This window comes from Kogia breviceps, chromosome 6 (genome assembly GCF_026419965.1).
Source record: "Kogia breviceps isolate mKogBre1 chromosome 6, mKogBre1 haplotype 1, whole genome shotgun sequence".
In the NCBI taxonomy this organism is placed as follows: Eukaryota; Metazoa; Chordata; class Mammalia; order Artiodactyla; family Physeteridae; genus Kogia; species Kogia breviceps.
In genome coordinates, this window is record NC_081315.1 from 127,203,977 (window position 1) to 127,218,619 (window position 14,643).

Consider the following 14,643-nt stretch of genomic DNA (forward strand, 5'->3'; position numbering starts at 1 on the left):
TTCATTACTGCCTTGTTAGCCTTGGTTTACTCTATATGATTAAGCTGCAGAAGGTGCTGATCAAAATTGTTTGAAGTCACGGGGAAATCTTCAGAGGTAGAAGAAAAGAGGACAAAAATCTTAAAGTAAATTAATTCATGGTTCATCTTAATGATAATTTTTAGCTTATTAAATTGATTTAACATTAAAAAATATCTATTGGTATATTACTTCATGAGGCAAGAGTGTTTCAATAAAAGTGAGGCTCAAATATCAGATAAAGAATATTGATTACAGGGAAGAAAATTTCTACTTTTTCAGTCATCTAAAAATCATTAAATTGTAAAATAAAAGCATATGTATTATGAAATAGAATGTAAAACTGACCTATATGTTTACAATGAATCAGACTTTAAAGATTTTCTGTTAATATAGTGAGCCGCTTTGGAGTATGTCTACAGATCCTTCTAAAGTAGGTTCTTAGATTATCTGTGCTTAACATGAGTGTTTTTCTTTTTTTTCTTTTTTTTATTTGTGGGCAGACCTCACAGAGAGATTCTGGTTGAGAGTAAGTGAGGTGATGCTAAAGGCCAGCACTGTGCCTGGTGCCACCAAAAACTTGGGTAAGCTTAGTCATTGCTGCTGCCACTACTACTACTACTACTGTTACCATCATCACCATCATCATTACTATTATCAAAGTAGAAAAAATTATTTCCAGCACAGGTTTTAGCATCTTAGCTTTGGTCATTCCCTCAGTCTCCACTGGGGGAAAATTTTCTCTGAGACCCCACATTCACTTCTTGCAATAGCTCATAACTCTCGAAAATGAAGAAAATGGGAGTAAATAGGATTTTCCTATATCATGAAAGGTGATGTAGCTTCACTCTAAACTGGGAAAGATCCAAGTATGTATTCTCTTAAGCCTTCAGGGAAGAAAGAGAATTTCCCCTAGTAATTATGTCCAGAAAGTTAAAATCAAGTAAACATGTATGACTGTTGCCTGAAAAAGTGCATACCTTAAAGTTGAAATATTTTGATATGTGTACTAGATTCTTTCTAGTTATGGATATTGCTGAAGAAAGTGAAGCTGCTTTTGGAGCTTTTCCCCTTAGATATGATATTGAATTCCAAAATTATCTGTATTCTTTAAAAAAAAATCTAAGGCATTAAAACAAATTGTTTTGAATAATTTTTATTTATTAATAATGCTTTTTGTTTTAATGAAAATTTAAATGTCTTAGATAATGGTACATGCTTTTTATTGGAAACTCTACTTTTTAGCTTTGAGATAGGTATAAAGCAACATGATGCTTCCTCACCAGTAGAGAATTGCTCCAAGTTCCCCGCTGAGCACTTATGAGAAGGTACCATTTTGTTTTTCTGCATGGCCAGTGGAAAATGAGGGAGGCTTTTGACTATGATCCAATTAATTAACTTTTGAGGACAACCAGTGTGCATGCCACAAGCCAAAGAAATCATTTGAGCATTTGGATTATACCTAGAACTGTCTGAATTCAGCAAGAGTTAATTTTCCTCTGCCTTTTGAATTCGTTTACCAGGGAGAGAAAGAGAAGAGGGCCATTGAGCTTACTTAGTAGTAAATGACAGACAAATCCTAGCCCTGGGAGTAATTCCATTTCCATTTCCCAAGTCTGATACTAGAGTGATATGGCTTCCTTCCCACCCTATTGTATGAAACACCTTTGGGAGTTACCTTATCCAAGTTCACAATAGAACACCTCATTAGTCATGAGTAACACCTATTAAAAAGCCAAAGATTCTTAGAATTCCTCTGTAAAATTATTCTTCTCAGAATTTTTATTTTTGACCTTCAAAATACGTTTTCAGGAACTCAAATTCTAGGTCAGTACTAAATTCCCATGATTTGATTCCTTTAACTCCCCAGGAAAATACACTCTAAGCTTCTTTGAATAGTTTAGTGGGAAATCACGGGCATGATGTTTGCTTCTCATGGCTCAGACTTCCTACTGGCAAGTGAGATGAATAATGATACAAGTTACTGCCCACAAAGGTATGCTTTGAGAAAGTATGAAAGTTTAAAACAAACATGGAGTATTAAAGCATTTAATTTTATATGCTTTATAATTAGACATCTGAGAGAAAACCAGTTCCTAAGTGTGACAATTAGATGAGAAGAATGAGAGGTTTACATGCAAACGATAGCTGGTGCTATAAACTGCAATCCTGATAATCTGCTCTTCAAAACAGTCTGGTCAGCTTTTCATTTCATAGCAGGACATGTTCAAATTACGAAGTTGTCGACTAGGCAAGCCAAGGTCATATGAAAAAACTAAGGAAAATATCCTTAAATCTTATTTTTGGCTGCAGTAGGTCAATATTAATTTTGCTCTCAGTTTTAAGAAGAGTATTTTTTCCCCACTACAAATTCAGTTTTATGTATTTAAAATTAGACTTCTGGATTTAAAGCAAAATTTTAGTGACTAACCAGGAATGGAAAACTTACACTTAAATCTGAAGGAAGTATTCTAACCATCATTCTATATAAAACTCACTTTCCACCTTATATTGTTCTTATGTCAAAGACTTCTTTGGCTTATCCTGCACTAGGTTCCAAATATGACAGAAATTAGAATAGAAATAGAATTATTATAAGTCTATACTATGCTGAAATGAGCAATCTCATTTATTCCACTATGGACACCATAATGTACCTAACAGAAAAACTATATGAAATTTGAAAATAGGCAAAGGAGGTGATATGGTGTCCTTTTAGTGTAGCACTAGGCTTGATGTTTGAATGACTGGGGTATATTACAATTCTGTAGGATCAAAAGTTCTATGAATGGTTTCTGTCTGGTGGAACAGATAACCACAAAAGTTAAACACCTTGGAAGATATTAACCAGTTTAGTATCTAATCTAGCAATTTTATCCTAACATTTTAAAAAAATTTCAGATAGATATTTCGTAAATGTTCTTTGAGCCAATTAAAACATCTTTCATTGATTAATGAGTTAAATAACATCTTTGACACACATTCATTTACACTTGCCTGATAGTCATAATTTTAAACTGATAATTATATTTAACATGCCCTAAATTGTAAGTTTAAAATAATAACAACCATAAACCATAAATAATGAAGCTGTTAATGCACAAATTTAACATTACAAATTTATGGAATTTTACAACTAAGAGTCCTCAAGGATCTCTGATTCATTGTTTCTAATTTCAGTTGATATTCTTGAGGCAAGGTAACTGGAAAGAAAAGTAAAATCCTTGATATCTTCTTTTCCTCTAATCCTCACATCAAATGAATCTATAAGTTCTGGGGATCCTACTCCTTAATACGTCTTAAACTGCATTTCACTGAAGCCACCCAAGCTCAAGCTACCATCATCACTTTGCATTACCAAAATAGCCTTCTATCTAGTCTTCTCATTTCCATTTCTGTCTCCTTCTATCTATATTATACAGAGAAGCCAGAGTGCTCTTTTAAAAATATTTACCTGGTGAGGACAGTTCCTGTTTAAAACACTTCATGGCTTTCCATGGAACATAATATAAAATCAAAAATAGTTTAACTATGATGTTAGCTGTGGGTTTGTCATATATGGCCTTTATTATGTTGAGCTTGGCTCTATACCCACTTTGTTGAGAGTTTTTATAATAAATGATGCTGAATTTTGTCACATGTTATTTTCTGCATCTACCTAGATAATCTTATGATTTTTATCCTTTGTTTTGTTAGTGTGGTATATCATGTTGATTGATTTGTGGATATTAAACCATCCTTGCATCCCTGAATATCTCACTTGATCATGGTGTATACCTCCTTCAATATATTGTTGAATTTGGTTTGCTGATATTTTGTTGAGGATTTTTGCATCTACGTTCATCAGGGTTATCGGCCTATAATTTTCTTTTATTGTATTGTCTTTGTCTGGGTTTGGTATTAGGGTAATGCTGTCCTTTTAGAATGAATTTGGAGGCTGTCTTAAAATTCTCTCTTTAACTTTTGCCATTTAAATTATGATATATATTTTGGTATGGGTCTCTTTGGATTTATCTTGTTTGGGAATCTCTGTGCTCCATGGATATTTGTTTCCTTCCCCAGTTTAGAAAGGTTTCCAGACTTTATTTCTTCAAATAAGTTTTCTGCCCCTTTCTCTCTTTTCCTTCTGGGACCCTTATAATGCAAATGTTAGTATAGTTGTCTCAAAGGTCCCTTAAACTATTCTCATTTTTAAAAATACTTTTTCTTTTTGCCATTCTGGTGGGTGATTTCCACTATTCTGTCTTCCAGATCACTGATCCATTTTTCTGTATCATCTAATTTGCTGTTGATTCCCTCTAGTATATTTTTCATTTCAGTTATTGTGATTGTCAACTCTGATTAGTTCCTTCTTATATTTTGTAACTCTTTGTTGATGTTTTCACTGTGTTCCTCCATTCTTCTCCTGTTTGGTGAGCATGTTTATGACCATTACTTTAAATTCTTTATCAGGTAAATTACTTATCTTGGTTTCATTCGGGTTTTTTTCTGAAGTTTTTTTTTTTTTTTTCCGGTACGCGGGCCTCTCACTGTTGTGGCCTCTCCCATTGGGGAGCACAGGCTCCGGACGCACAGGTTCTGTGGCCATGGCTCATGGGCCCAGCCGCTCCGCGGCATGTGGGATCTTCCTGGACCGGGGCACGAACCCGTGTCCCCTGCATCGGCAGGCGGACTCTCAACAACTGCACCACCAGGGAAGCCCTTTTCTGAAGTTTTAAATGTTCTTTCATATGGAACAAATTCCTCTGTCTCTTCATTTTGTTTGACTTTCTGTATTTGTTTCTATGAATTAGATGAAACAGCTACCTCTCATTATCTTGAAGTCATGGCCTGAGCAGGAGCTTCCCCTGTGGAGACTACATGTGCCGGGTGGCTTTGACAGGCTGGCTAGAGCAAACATGGACCAAAGGGGGTCCCAGGAGGTGCCACAATGGGACCATCCTGATGGGATGTCTGGAGTTGGAGAGACTGTGGACTGAGGGGAGGGTGTCCTGGGGTGTGCTATGCTGGGGTTGCCTTGATGGGGTGGCTGGAGTGGGCATGAGGGAGGGATCTGGAGTGAACTGTGCTGGAGCCACCTTCATGGGACAGCTGGAGCTGAAGTGGACTGAGGTGAAGAGCCTGTGGCACACTACATCTAGGCCACCTGGGGGGATGACTGGAGCTAGTGTGGGCCAGGGCCTGTGGGAATTTTGTTGAGGATTTTTGCATCTATGTTCATCAGTGATATTGGCCTGTAGTTTTCTTGCTTTGTGACATTTTTGTCTGGTTTTGGTATCAGGGTGATAGTGGCCTCGTAGAATGAGTTTGGGAGTGTTCCTCCCTCTGCTATCTTTTGGAAGAGTTTGAGAAGGATAGGTGTCAGCTCTTCTCTAAATGTTTGATAGAATTCACCTGTGAAGCCATCTGGTCCTGGGCTTTTGTTTGTTGGAAGATTTTTAATCACAGTTTCAATTTCAGTGCTTGTGATTGGTCTGTTCATATTTTCTATTTCTTCCTGGTTCAGTCTTGGCAGGTTGTGCATTTCTAAGAATTTGTCCATTTCTTCCAGGTTGTCCATTTTATTGGCATACAGTTGCTTGTAGTAATCTCTCATGATCCTATGTATTTCTGCAGTGTCAGTTGTTTTATTGATCTTTGCTAACATTTCCTTCATTTCTTTTTCATTTATTTCTGATCTAATCTTTATGATTTCCTTCCTTCTGCTAACTTTGGGTTTTTTTTTTTGTTCTTTTACTCTAATTGCTTTAGGTGTAAGGTTAGGTTGTTTATTTGAGATGTTTCTTGTATCTTAAGGTAGGATTGTATTGCTATAACCTTCCCTCTTAGAACTGCTTTTGCTGCATCCCATAGGTTTTGCGTCGTTGTGTTTTCATTGTCATTTGTTTTTAGGTATTTTTTTATTTTCTCTTTGATTTCTTCAGTGATCTCTTGGTTATTAAGTAGTGTATTGCTTAGCCTCCATGTATTTGTATTTTTTACAGATTTTTTCCTGTAGTTGATATCTAGTCTCATAGCGTTGTGGTCGGAAAATATACTTGATATGATGTGAATTTTCTTAAATTTACCAAGGCTTGATTTGTGACCCAAGATATGATCTATCCTGGAGAATGTTCCATGAGCACGTGAGAAGAATGTGTATTCTGTTGTTTTTGGATGGAATGTCCTATAAATATCAATTAAGTCTATCTTGTTTAATGTATCATTTAAAACTTGTGTTTCCTTATTTATTTTCATTTTGGATGATCTGTCCATTGGTGAACATGTGGTGTTAAAGTTCCCTACCATGACTGTGTTACTGTCGATTTCCCCTTTTATGGCTGTATTTGCCTTATGTATTGAGGTGCTCCTATGTTGGGTGCACAAAAATTTACAATTGTTATTTCTTCTGCTTGGATTGATCCCTTGATCATTATGTAGTGTCCTTCTTTGTATCTTGTAATAGTCTTTGTTTTAAAGTTTATTTTGTCTGATATGAGAATTGCTACTCCAGCTTTCTTTTGATTTCCATTTGCATGAAATATGTTTTTCCATCCCTCACTTTCGGTCTGTATGTGTCTCTAGGTCTGAAGTGGCTCTCTATATATGTAGAGACATATATATATATATGTAGAGACATATATATATATGTCTATATATGTAGACAGCATATATACAGGTCTTGTGTTTGTATCCATTCAGCCAGTCTATGTCTTTTGGTTAGAGCATTTAATCCATTTATGTTTAAGGTAATTATCGATATGTATGTTCTTATTACCATTTTCTTAATTGTTTGGGGTTTGTTATTGTAGGACTTTTCCTTCTCTTGTGTTTCCTGACAAGAAATTCCTTTAGCATTTGTTGTAAAGCTGGTTTGGTGGTGCTGAATTGTCTTAGCTTTTGCTTGTCTGTAAAGGTTTTAATTTATCTGTCAAATCTGAATGAGATCCTTGCTGGGTAGAGTAATCTTGGTTGTAGGTTTTTCCTTTTCATCACTTTAAATATGTCCTGCCACTGCCTTCTGGCTTGCAGAGTTTCTGCTGAAAGATCAGCTGTTAACCTTATGGGGATTCCCTTGTGTGTTATTTGTTGTTTTCCCTTGCTGCTTTTAATATATTTTCTTTGTATTTCATTTTTGATAGTTTGATTAATATGTGTCTGTGTGTTTCTCCTTGGATTTCTCCTGTATGGGACTCTCTGTGCTTCCTGGACTTGATTAACTATTTCCTTTTTCATATTAGGGAAGTTTTCAACTATAATCTCTTCCAATATTTTCTCAGACACTTTCTTTTTCTCTTCTTCTTCTGGGATGCCTATAATTTGAATGTTGTTGTACTTAATATTGTCCCAGAGGTCTCTGAGACTGTCCTCAGTTCTTTTCATTCTTTTTTCTTTATTCTGCTCCACAGTAGTTATTTCCACTATTTTATCTTCCAGGTCACTTATCTGTTCTTCTGCCTCAGTTATTCTGCTATTGCTCTGTTCTAGAGAATTTTTAATTTCATTTATTGTGCTGTTCATCACTGTTTGTTTGCTCTTTAGTTCTTCTAGGCCCTTGTTAAACGTTTCTTGTATTTTCTCCATTCTATTTCCAAGATTTTGGATCATCTTTACTATCATTATTTTGAATTCTTTTTCAGGTAGACTGCCTATTTCCTCTTCATTTGTTAGGTCTGGTGGGTTTTTATCTTGCTCCCTCATCTGCTGTATGTTTCTCTGTCTTCTCATTTTGCTTAACTTACTGTGTTTGGGGTCTCCTTTTCACAGGCTGCAGGTTTGTAGTTCCCATTGTTTTTGGTGTCTGTCCCCAGTAGCTAAGGTTGGTTCAGTGGGTTGTGTAGGCTTCCTGGTGGAGGGGACTATTGCCTGTGTTCTGGTGGATGAGGCTGGATCTTGTCTTTCTGGTGGGTAGGTCCACATCTGGTGGTCTGTTTTGGGGTATCTGGGTCCTTATTATGATTTTAGGCAGCCTCTCTGCTAATGAATGGGGTTGTTCCTGTCTTGCTAGTTGTTTGGCATAGGTTAACCAGCACTGTAGCTTGCTGGTTGTTGAGTGGAACTGGGTCTTGGTGTTGAGATGGAGATCTCTGGGAGATTTTCTCCATTTGATATTACGTGGAGCTGGGAGGTCTCTTGTGGGCCAGTGTCCTGAACTTGGCTCTCCCACCTCAGAGGCACAGCCCTGATGCCTGGCTGGAGCACCAAGAGCCTGTTATCCACACGGCTCAGAATAAAAGGGAGAAAAAAAAAGAAAGAAAGAAGAAGATGAAATAAAATAAGGTAAAATAAAATAGTTATTAAAATAAAAAACAATTATTAAAAAAATTTTACTTAATAAAAGAAAGAAAGAAGAGGGGCTTCCCTGGTGGTGCAGTGGTTAAGAATCCGCCTGCCAGTGCAGGGGACATGGGTTCAAGCCCTGGTCCAGGAAGATCCCACATGCCAAGGAGCAACTAAGCCCATGTGCCACAACTACTGAAGCCTGCACGCCACAACTACTGCAGCCCACGCACCTAGAGCCCCCGCTCGCTGCAACTAGAGAAAGCCCATGCTCAGCAATGAAGACCCAATGCAGCCAAAAATAAATAAATAAATTGCTTTAAAAAAAAAAAAAAAAGAAAGAAGAGAGCAACCAAACCAAAAAACAAATCCACCAATGATAACAAGTGCTAAAAACTATACTAAATAAAAGAAAAAAAAAAAAAAACGGACAGACAAAACCCTAGGACAAATGGTAAAAGCAAAGCTCTACAGCCAAAATCACACACAGAAGCATACACTCACAAAAAGAGAAAAGGGGGGAAATATATATATATTGTTGCTCCCAAAGTCCACCTCCTCAATTTGGGATGATTTGTTGTCTATTCAGGTTTTCCACAGATGCAGAGCACGTCAAGTTGATTGTGAAGATTTACTCTGCTGCTCCTGAGGTTGCTGGGAGAGATTTCCCTTTCTCTTCTTTGTTAGCACAGCTCCCAGCATTCAGCTTTGGACTTGGCCCCGCCTCTGCGTGTAGGTCACCTGAGGGCCTCTGTTCTTCGCTCAGACAGGACGGGGTTAAAGAAGCAGCTGATTCGGGGGCTCTGGCTCACTCTGGCTGGGGGGAGGGAGGGGTACGGAATGCAGGGCGAGCCTGCGGTGGCAGAGGCCAGTGTGACGTTGTACCAGCCTGAGGCACACCGTGTGTTCTCCCGGGGAAGGTGTCCCTGGATCACGGGACCCTGGCTGTGGCAGGCTGCACAGGCTCCTGGGAGAGGAGGTGTGGCTAGTGACCTGTGCTCGCACACAGGCTTCTTGATGGTGGCAGCAGTGGCCTTAGCGTCTCATGCCCGTCTCTGGGGTCCACGCTGATAGCCGTGGCTCGTGCCCGTCTCTGGAGCTCCTTTAAGCAGTGCTCTTAATCCCCTCTCCTCGCACACCAGGAAACAAAGAGGGCAGAAAAAGTCTCTTGCCTCTTTGGCAGGTCCAGACTTTTTCCCGGACTCCCTCCCGGCTAGCCGTGGCGCACTAACCCCTTCAGGCTGTGTTCACGCCGCCAACCCCAGTCCTCTCCCTGGGATCCGACCGAAGCCCGAGCCTCAGCTCCCAGCCCCCACCCATCCCGGCGGGTGAGCAGAGAAGCCTCTCGGGCTGGTGAGTGCTGGTCAGCACCGATCCTCTGTGCGGGAATCTCTCCACTTTGCCCTCCGCACCCTGTGGCTGCGCTCTCCTCGGCGGCTCCGAAGCTTCCCCCGTCCGCCACCTGCAGTCTCTGCCCGTGAAGGGGCTTCTGGTGTGTGGAAACCTTTCCTCCTTCACAGCTGCCTCCCACTGGTGCAGGTCCCGTCCCTATTCTTTTGTCTCTGTTTATTCTTTTTTCTTTTGCCCTACCCAGGTACGTTGGGAGTTTCTTGCCTTTTGGGAGGTCTGAGGTCTTCTGCCTGCATTCAGTGGGTGTTCTATAGGAGCAGTTCCACGTGTAGATGTATTTCTGATGTATCTGTGGGGAGGAAGATGATCTTTGCATCTTACTCTTCCGCCATCTTGAAGCTCCTCCTGTAGATCAGTTTTTAAATCTTAAAAAAAGTGGGGGGGAGAAGGGAATTCCCTGGTGGCCCAGTGACTGGGATTCTGAGCTTTCGCTGCCAAGGGCCCGGGCTTGATCCCTGGTCAGGGAACTAATATAGTTATACTTCTTTATATATTTGGCCTTAACTTTTATATTATTTTTCTATCTATAAAAGTGCTTCACTGTGTGATTTGTTTCCTTTTTAAAAAATATATAATTCTAAATTTTAGGAAGTTTATATTTTTGTTCTAGTGGTTTCTTGAGCTCCTACATGTTCAAAATGATCTGTAGTCTCCAGATTTCCTTCAAATTTTCAGATTGTAGTTATCCTCTCCCTTTATGTGTCCATCTCTTACTTTAGTTATTGTACTTATGTTCTGTAGTTGTCCATGAATTTTCCAAATTTCTGTAGGACCTGTTGGATTACAATGTTAATATCTTCTGTGGCAATATTTTTAAAAGAATGTTCATTATCTATAGCACAGGGAGATCAGCTCAGTGCTTTGTGTCCACCTAGAGGGGTGGGATAGGGAGGGTGGGAAGGAGATGCAGGAGGGAGGAGATATGGGGATATACGTATCTGTATAGCTGATTCACTTTGTTATAAAGCAGAAACTAACACACTATTGTAAAGCAATTATACTCCAATAAAGATGTTAAAAAAATAATAAAAAAAATAAATTGGAAAAAATTGAGCCTCTCTTTTTCAGTTTCCTTTATGGGCTCTTCATATGATTCTGTGCTTATTACTTTCTCAAAGTAGTGGAATGTATTTGATTTTCTTGGACCATTAGCAGGAGTTTCCAATGGAGGAAGGAATGAGCCATGGTAGCATTCGAAAACTCACAGCTTAAGGTCTCCCTTTTCTGCTACTAGACCAGAGTTTCTCAACCTTGCTACCACTGACACTCAGAGCTGATCGTTCATTATCGTGCCGGCTGTCCTGTGCACTGTAGGCTGCTCTCCAGGGTGACAACCAAAATGTCTCCCGACGTTGCCCAATGTCCTCTGTCTAGAGAAGAAGGTTGCGCTGGGTTGAAAATCGCTGTGCTAGAGTGATAGACTGTTTCCTTCTCATCTGCGCCACTTCCTCTGACAGCCTGTCATATCTTATTCAGGAGGGCTTTTGCCACCAGCCAAGGCTTTCCCCCATCCTCCCTCTCCGTACCCTGGAGTCCTCCTCTTGTCCATCAGCAAAAGATATCAGTTTACTTCCCAAGGTGACGAATGCACACTATCCAATTTATATTTTGCTAAGATCTTTTAAAGGTCTGCCACCTCTAGGCTCCTTTGGCTATAGTTCTCACCGTTTTCCTTCTCGGCCTCTCTGCCCATTCTTTGGCTCAGCATAAGCCTCCTTCAGCCTTGAGCTCTATCTGATCTCAGCCCAGGTGTGTGCAGCTCCCTCTCAGGATGCTACTCTCTCCTTCTGGGAGTGATATTTTCAAGAGCTCTCTGGAGTGTGCTGCCACCGGCTTCCCGGCACTCTGTTCTTCTGTCCTGCAGTTTTCCTACCTCTGCCTATGACACCTCCTGTACATAATCTGTAGTTTTCTATATTGCCTTGTTTTACAGAAAATGCAGTTTGTGGGAATGTTTTGTTTCCATTGTGCCTCTTCTTTGTCTGTATAGGTTTGAGGGGAAGTGAGATGATTCAGAACTATATATATATATATATTTAAAATTTATTTACTTTTGGCTGTGTTGGGTCTTTGCTGCTGTGCGCGGGCTTTCTCTAGTTGCGGCGAACGGGGCCTACTCTTCGTTGCGGTGCACGGGCTTCTCATTGCGGTGGCTTCTCTTGTTGCGGAGCATGGGCTCTAGGCACACAGGCATCAGAAGTCGTGGCTCTCTTGGGCTCTAGAGCGCAGGCTCAGTAGTTGTGGCACATGGGCTTTGTTGCTCCACGGCACGTGGGATCAGGACCAGGGCTCGAACCTGTGTCCCCTGCACTGGCAGGCGGATTCTTAACCACCGTGCCACCAGGGAAGCCCCAGAACTATATTGCTTTTGCTTTTACTAGAACCAGAAGTCTTGAAAATGTACTTTAAATATTTTTTTTCCTTATAGAAAAATATTTTTCTGGGGTGGATAGTGTGGATTGGCACTTGGCATCCATTTAACCTCCTTCTGATGAATCTTCTTACACTGCTTGCAAAAATGTCTGGAGGCTCGTTTGAGGTTGTGGCTCTCAGAAATAGCCATGTAGGGTTTCACAGGCCTGAGAGGCGGAGGCCTTCTGCCTTCTGTTCTGCTTTTCTACCAGGAAGCACAATCCTTGAGGCATGGGATTTTTCTTCATCAAACATCAGACATCCAGTCATTTACTATGTTACTGACAAGATGTGGTTATGGCAGTAACAGTGTCACAACTTCCTCCCTGGATCTCAGCTAAGGCAGTGTGCTTTTTCTTTTTAATTGTCGTTGAATACATGTAACATAAAATGTACCATCTTAACCATGTCTAAGTGTGCATTTCAGTAATGTTAAACATATTACCATTGTGTGCAACCCATCTCCAGGACTTTTTCGTCTTGCAAAAACCCTATACCCATTCCATGCAACTCCCCATTTCCCTCTGTCCGCAGCCCCGAGCAACTACCATTGCATTTGCAGTTTCTATGTACGTAACTACTCCAGGTAGATCATAAGTAGACGCGTAGAGTGTTCGTCTTTTTGTGATTGGCTTATTTTACTAAGCATAATGGCCTCAAGATTCATGTTATGCCTGTGTCACAATTGTTTTTCTTTGTAAGGCTGAATAATTCCATTGTGTACATATACCACATTTTGTTTATCCTTTCATCCATCTATGGGCATTTTGGTTTCTTCCGCCGCTTGGCTATTGTGAATACTGCTGCTAGGAACATGGCTGTAGGCAATGTGGGGTTTTTTTTTTGTTTTTTGGGTTTCTTTTTTTCTTTTTTTTTTTTGCAGTACGCGGGCCTCTCACTGTTGTGGCCTCTCCCGTTGCAGAGCACAGGCTCCGGACGCACAGGCTCAGCGGCCATGGCTCGCGGGCCCAGCCACTCCGCGGCATGTGAGACCTTCAGGACCGGGGCACGAACCCGCGTTCCCTGCATCGGCAGGTGGGCTCTCAACCACTGCGCCACCAGGGAAGCCCGGCAATGTGTTTTGAAGTCAACAGTTCACTTACAGCCTTCCGATTCCAATCTAGCTAATTAGAGCAGAGGTAGAAACTCCTTTGCAGTCTTATTCTGAAGTGTGTTTCTCTGACTCTTCTTAAGTTTTCTATTTTTTTTTTTTTTTTAAGATTTTTAAACAGCTAAATCCCTTTCTCTTCATGACTGCTAGAAGAGCTTTGGTTTCCCGCAATTGGACCTTGTCTCATTCGGTCGTGAGTTTCAAAATAGTTGCAGGCAATTAAACCTCAAGAACGGTAAACTAAATTTGGTTATCTGATTTATTTGGGTTTGCAGTAAGGACAATCCAGTTATCAGTGGAAAATGGGACATAGCAACAGCAAAAGAGTTATTTAAATTGTCCCCTGGAATCAAGGCCTTTGAAGCTGAGAGGCTGCTGTGATGGGCCATTATAGATGGAATACAAGGATTGAGGGTGGGCTGGCTCCTTCTGATTTCTAGAGATTTAAGAAGTGTAAAGCTCAGGGTTTTAAATTCTTACTCCAATTAAAGGCAGAGAACCAGGGACCTTCTATGAGTGTTTTTATTTTTTTTTTTTGCGGTACGCGGGCCTCTCACTGTTGTGGCCTCTCCCGTTGCGGAGCACAGGCTCCGGACGCGCAGGCGCAGCGGCCATGGCGCACGGGCCCAGCCGCTCCGCGGCACGTGGGATCTTCCCGGACCGGGGCACGAACCCGTGTCCCCTGCATCGGCAGGCGGACTCGCAACCACTGCGCCACCAGGGAAGCCCTATGAGTGTTTTTAAAAGGCATTATCTCTTGGTGCTTCTTTGCTGGAATAACTAAGATCAGATATAGAGTCCAACCTCACAAAGTAAATTGAATTCATAGTCTTTCCTGGTCTCTTATATGAAATTTAGAATATTGGTTGGGAGAGAGGGGAGCTGAAAATTGGAATGGGAACACTTAGCGGGATTTAGATTACTTATAGCACCCTAAGCCCAAGCTTCACTGCACCTTGCTTGTCAAAAGTGGAGGAAGCTCCCTCTCCTTTTTCCTAGGGGTGAAGTTAGAAAATATTGCTGTTGAAATGGGCTTATTCATTTCAATGCAGGTGACGGTGGCAAAGGCTGAATGGCAACTCTCAGTCACCAGAGCTGAGATAGGCATGCTTATCACCAGAGGCAGCAGGGTAAAAGTGGTCATCGGAAAGGTTTTACCTGCAGAAAACTTGGGCAATAGCTACTAGGTCAGTGGGCATCCTCAAACCGAAATAGAAAGGCAGCTGACCCAAACCTTCTACAATACTCTAGACCTAACCAATACAGCAGCCTGACTTGAATGATCTCAGTAGAGAGGAATGGTTTCTCATGCAATTTGCAGAGGTTCATTAGTGAAGAGTATATTAAAGGAAAAGGACTGTGAAAAGGCATAAAGTTTGTTCTGTAGCTAGTTCTGCTGTACTTCACTAAAAGAACCTGTGATTGTTTATTGA